This window comes from Mandrillus leucophaeus, unplaced genomic scaffold (assembly GCF_000951045.1).
Source record: "Mandrillus leucophaeus isolate KB7577 unplaced genomic scaffold, Mleu.le_1.0 Scaffold551, whole genome shotgun sequence".
Taxonomy (NCBI): domain Eukaryota; kingdom Metazoa; phylum Chordata; class Mammalia; order Primates; family Cercopithecidae; genus Mandrillus; species Mandrillus leucophaeus.
The window spans coordinates 410,269-415,863 of NW_012105931.1; the positions used below are offsets into that span (position 1 = coordinate 410,269).

Here is a 5,595-nt window from a genome sequence, read left to right on the forward strand (position 1 = left end):
AAAGAGTCGGGCGCGGTGGCTCATGCCTGTAATCCCAGCACTCTGGGAGGCCGAGGCGGGCAGATCATGAGGTCAGGAGTTTGAGACCAGCCTGATCAACATAGTGAAACCCCGTCTCTACTAAAGATACAAAAATTAGCTGGGTGTGGTGGCACACGCCTATAATCCCAGCTACTTAGGAGGCTGAGGCAGGAGAATTGCTTGAACCCGGGAGACAGAGATTGCAGTGAGCCGAGATTGCGCCACAGCACTCCAACCTGGGCGACAAAGCAAGACTCTGTCTCAAAAAAAAAAAACAAAAAAAAAACCAAAAATATGTATTTAAAAAATATTTACCTAGGCTATTTGGTATTGCCCCACAACTTGATGTTCTGTTCTATTTTTTCACTCTTTCCATTTTAACCCTTTTGGTTTTCATCTCACTGCTAAAGTTCCACATTTGTTTCCTTATGCTGTTCAACTTTTTCAGTAGAGTCTTTAATGTATCAAACACAATTATTTTAAATGCATTGTTTGATGTTTCCATTATCTGGGTCATCTCTAAGTCTGGTCCTATTGATTACTTTACCTCTTGATAGTGGGTTGTTTTTCTTGCTTTTTTAATGTTGCTTGTAACTTGTTACTGATTGCCAGATATGGTACGTGGAGCAGTAGAGACTGAGGTATATAGCATTTATTTTGGGAACTGGGTACAGCTTTTCTTTGCTAGACTGTTTGTATGGGAGTTTGAACTCCTAGTCAGGAGACAGTTGTGTTTGGGTGTTATTGTTGCTATGGTTACATTAGGTGCACCAGTGGCTTCAAATTCTTCTTGTGTTTCCTTGCCAGCTTATGGTTGGTTTGCTGGAGGGAGGCTTTTTCTCAGTGGTTATCCTCCATCCATACCCTCAGCTTATTAGCCAGGCGTGGTAGTGCACCCCTGTAGTCCCAGCTACTCTGGAGGCTGAGGCGAGAGAATCCCTCGAACCCAGGAGGCAGAGGTTACAGTGAGCCGAGATCGTACCACTGCACTCCAGCCTGCGTGACAAAGCAAGACTCTGTCTCAAAAAAAAAAAAAAGAAAGAAAATAAGGTCTCACTCAGTCATCTCACTCTGTCACCCAGACTGGAATGCCAGTAGTGCCATCATGGTTCACTGCAGCCTCCAACTCCTGAGCTCAAACTTACCTCTTAGCCTTCTGAGTAAATAGCTGGGGCTACAGGCGTGTGCCATCATGCCTGGCTACTTTTTAATTTTTTTTTTTAGAGATGGGGTCTTGCCATGTTGCCCAGGCTGGTCTCGAACTCTTGACCTCAAGTTCCTCCAGCCTTAGCCCCTGGAGATTACAGGTGTAAGCCACTGCGTCCAGCCACCCTCAGCTTTAGGATTTCTCTGTGCACCTATGCCTCAGTACACGGTCTCAGTGGTAGACTACTGTTGCTTGTTCCTGGGTGCTTGCTAACCTGGTGGTAGGGAGTGGGGATTTCTCCGTTGTCCTGGTTCAGCCTCAGTCTTAGGCAGGCCCTGTTTGTTTCCCTGGGTCTTGGGAGTGGATCTTTCTGGGTGCTCCTGCCCTTTTCCCAGGAGAAAGCACCTCCAGTGGTCTTGCCCAGAATTTCCTACCCCTCCTCCAGGCATAGAGTTTTGTTTTGTTTTGTTTTATTTTGTTTTTGTTTTTGTTTTTATCCTGCCCCAGCTGCCTCAGGAGTGACAGAGTTTGCTGCCCTTTCCCAGGGGTTTATGGTATTTATTCTTCAGAGAAGAAGGGTATAGGTTGGCCTTTGTATTTTCCCTCCCATAAGCCAGCACTACCAAGAGAGGTTTTCTCAGGTTACCTGCCCAGTATTTCTTATGAGTACCCACTGAGGTCTATGGAAAAAACCTGAGTGTCTGTGGCTCTTCCTGACCCACAATTGACATTTGATAATTTTTTAAAAACTTTACCTGAATTCTTCTGACTCACCTAAATGGTTGTCTCATCTTTCTCCCACTGCCACAGGTGAGCCAGACCTTGTATCTCTCTATCTCCTTGGAGGTGGCCGTCTTTCCATCAGTTTCTTTCTTTTTTTTTTTTTGAGATGGAGTCTGGCTCTGTCCCCCAGGCTGGAGTGCAGTGGCGCGATCTCTGCTCACTGCAAGCTCCGCCTCCCAAGTTCACACCGTTCTCCTGCCTCAGCCTTCCGAATAGCTGGGACTATAGGCGCCCGCCACCACACCTGGCTAGTTTTTTGTATTTTTAGTAGAGACGGGGTTTCACCGTGTTAGTTAGGATGGTCTTGATCTCCTGACCTCATGATCCACCCGCCTCAGCCTCCCAAAGTGCTGGGATTACAGGTGTGAGCCACCGCACCCGGCCCCATGAGTTTCAATCTAGTTGGTTGCCCTGTAACTTCAGCTTTCTGATGGCTCCAAGAAAAAGTGTTGTTTGTCACTGGAGTGGGAATGGTGCTGTGCATCCTGAGTGGAAGGTGGAAGTTGAGGACTTTCCATTTTATACTAGATTTTTTTGTTTTTTGAAACAGAGTCTTGCTCTGTCGCCCAGGCTGGAATGCAGTGGCGTGATAATGGCTCACCGCAGCCCTGACTTCTTTGGCTCAAGAGATACTCCCACCTTGGCCTCCCAAGTAGCTGGCATGTGCCACTGTGCCCAGCTAATTTTTGTATTTTTGTAGAGATGGAGTCTTGCCATGTTGTCTGGGCTGGTCTCGGACTCCCAGGCTCAAGCAATCCTCTTGCCTCAGCCTCCCAAAGTGCTGGATTACAGGTGTGGACCACTGTCCCTGGTCTAGTTTTTTCTTATTTCATTTTTTTGTAGAGACGGTGCCTCCCTATGTTGCCCAGGCTACTCTTGAAATCCTGGCTTCAGGCGATCCTCCGGCCTTGGTCTCCCAAAGTACTAGGATTACAGGCGTGAGCCATCATGTCTGGCCCCATTTTCTTTGTAATTTTTGTTGTTTGTTTTTTGAGACAGGGTCTCTCTCTGTCACCCGGGCGGGAGTGCAGTGGTGTGATCATGGCTCACTACAGCCTGAACCTTCTTGGGCTCAGGTGATCCTCCCACTTCAGCCTCCTGAGTAACTAAGACTACAGGTGTGTGCCACCATGCCCAGCTAACTTTTGTAGTTTTGTGGTGTAGACAGGGTTTTGCCATTGCCCAGGCTGGTCTCCTGGGCTCAAGTGATCCACCTGCTTTGGCCTCCCAAAGTGCTGGGATTACAGGTGTGCACCACTGTGCCCTGCCAAGGTGAAGTTTAGATATGGGGAGGAGGTAAGGGATGGCCTTGAGGTTGTACGTGTGGCCAAGCCAGCCTAGGACTTAGTCACGTGCTCTTGGGAGCTGCTAGGGTTACATTACAATTTTGCTCTTGGGTGTTTAGCAAACAGGTAGGAACTTTAATTACTTTTGCCAAGGACAGGCTCTTGATAACAATTGCATTTTTCTTTTCTTTCTCTCTCTCTCTCTCTCTCTCTCTCTTTCTTTCTTTTTGAGACAGAGTCTTGCTCTGTCACCAGACTGGAGTGCAGTGGTGCTATCTCGGCTCACTGCAACCTCTGCCTCCCAGGTTCAGGTGATTCTCCTGCCTCAGCCTCCTGAGTAGCTGGGACTACAAGTGCATGCCATCACGCCCAGCTAAATGTTTTTTGTATTTTTAGTAGAGACGGGGTTTCACCATGTTGACCAGGATGGTCTCAATCTCTTAGACTTGTGATCCACCTGCCTCAGCCTCCCAAAGTGCTGGGATTACAGGTGTGAGCCACTGCATCCAGCATGCATTTTGTTACTGAATGAAGAGAACGAAGCCTGGCATGGTGGCTCACACCTGTAATTTGAGCACTTCAGGAGGCCAAGGTACGAGGATCAATTGAGGCCAGGAGTTCAAGACCAGCCTGGGCAACATAGTGAAACACTGTCTTTACAAACAAATTAGAAAAAAAAATAGCTGGGCATGGTGGCGAGCAACTGTAGTCCTAGCTACTCAGGAGGCCGAGATAGAGGACTGCTTGAGCCTAGGAGTTGGAGGCTGCAGTGAGTTACGATTGCATGATTGCACTCCAGCCTGGCTGACAAAGTGAGACCCTGTCTCTTGAATGAAAAAGAGAGAGAGAGAGAGATTGAAAGAGAAAGAAGTCTTATCTGCCTTCAGTTATGTGTGATTCTGCTACTCTCCTTGGCAGAAGGAGTCCTTAACCTTCCAGCAGGAACCTTGTCTTTCATTCGGGTGCTGCGACTGAAATCCTAGGCATGAGGTCTTGTGGGGCTGTGACTGTGCCCCATCTCTCCAAATAAGGCCACTGGGTAGTTTCACCAGTGTATCTGACAAACCTGATAAAGCCATATCAGCATCACCAGTGCCAGGTTTTATGAATACAAAGGGAATACCTAGTAACCCCAATCCCTCCTCCCAGCTACAGTGTGATGGAATAGGGGGAGCTGTATTGGTCACTGGGGTCAGATTTCTCTGCTCGTCTCCATGTTGACTTGGGTAGAAAAGGCATCCTAGGTCTCTTTGCACCTGACTCTTATGTGAGACTATAGGCTCCCCAGCTGTTTACTGGTTTTGTTCTAATGGATGCCGGGGCTCACCTGACAGGCACATGAAAACAAGTATGTTTCCACGTGCCTCTGTAGGGAAACCTGCATGACTTGATGCCAGAGCGAGAGCAAAAGTGGTGCTGCCTTAAAGCTCAGCCTCACTGAAGCAGAGGTAGGCACTCCTGGGACTGGGGGAAGGCTTGACTGGGGCCTGGGAGGAGCTTTTTTACTTGGGCTCAGGTCCAGACTTGAAGGGGTTTGGGATAGGGAAGGCAGGAGTTTTGGGTGGCAGCTGTGGAGATCAGCATTTTCCCTAAGAACTACTCACTCTTGACTGTGGTTTCCTTGCTCTGAGCTCCACGAGGCCAGGTTCGGCACATCACATACACATTTGTTGAATAGATAAGAGGCTTCTGGAAAGATGATGTGCTTGCCAATCCTGTTCCTATTGCTGATTCTTGGAGGTTATCTCCATGACCTTAAAGGACTCATTCGTGGGTGGGAATCAAATGGCCCTGCAGATTTCTTCTGAAGATGAGATGGGATCAAGGGATCGGAAGTGTGGCTGGCATAGGAGTTGAGGGAGGGAGAAGGTCACGCTGGGTGCAGAGTCAGGAAGGTGCTGATTTTCCTTCGATAGATTGTGGGTCCTTCCTAGGTAGGTTAAAGTGGAATCCAACACGAGGGGCATGCTGCGGAAGAAAGCAAATACGCCAATGGCAAATTAGCCCTGGGTTGGGATGCCCCTGGATGTCCTTTCTCCACCCTGTCTTATTACGTAACCCCTCTCTTTTGAGTACTTTGGGAAAAGAAAGATGTTGAATGGGCAAGCAGCAACGTGGGAGAGTAAGGTAGGTGTTGCAGACACAGTGATACATAGGCATGTATTTTTTTTTTTTTTTGAGACCGAGTCTCGCTCTGTCACCAGGCTATAGTGCAGTGGTGCGACCTTGGCTCACTGCAACCTCCGACTCCCTGGTTCAAGCGATTCTCCTGCCTCAGCCTCTCGAGTGGGGATTACAGGTATGTGTCACCATGCCTAGCTAATTTTTGTATTTTCAGTAGAGACGGGGTTTCACCAT

At 48.2% G+C, this 5,595-nt stretch overlaps 1 protein-coding gene across 1 annotated transcript in view; it reads left to right on the forward strand.

Moving 5' to 3' along the window:
• The first annotated feature begins 4,619 nt into the window (after positions 1–4,619).
• Positions 4,620–5,595, forward strand: part of SLC7A6 (solute carrier family 7 (amino acid transporter light chain, y+L system), member 6) — a 42,295-nt gene continuing 41,319 nt past the window's right edge. The window contains exons 1-2 of the mRNA XM_011997991.1: positions 4,620–4,685; positions 5,419–5,536. The gene's annotated coding sequence lies outside the window, so the exon portion shown is untranslated. The remainder of the gene's footprint in view (positions 4,686–5,418; positions 5,537–5,595) is intronic.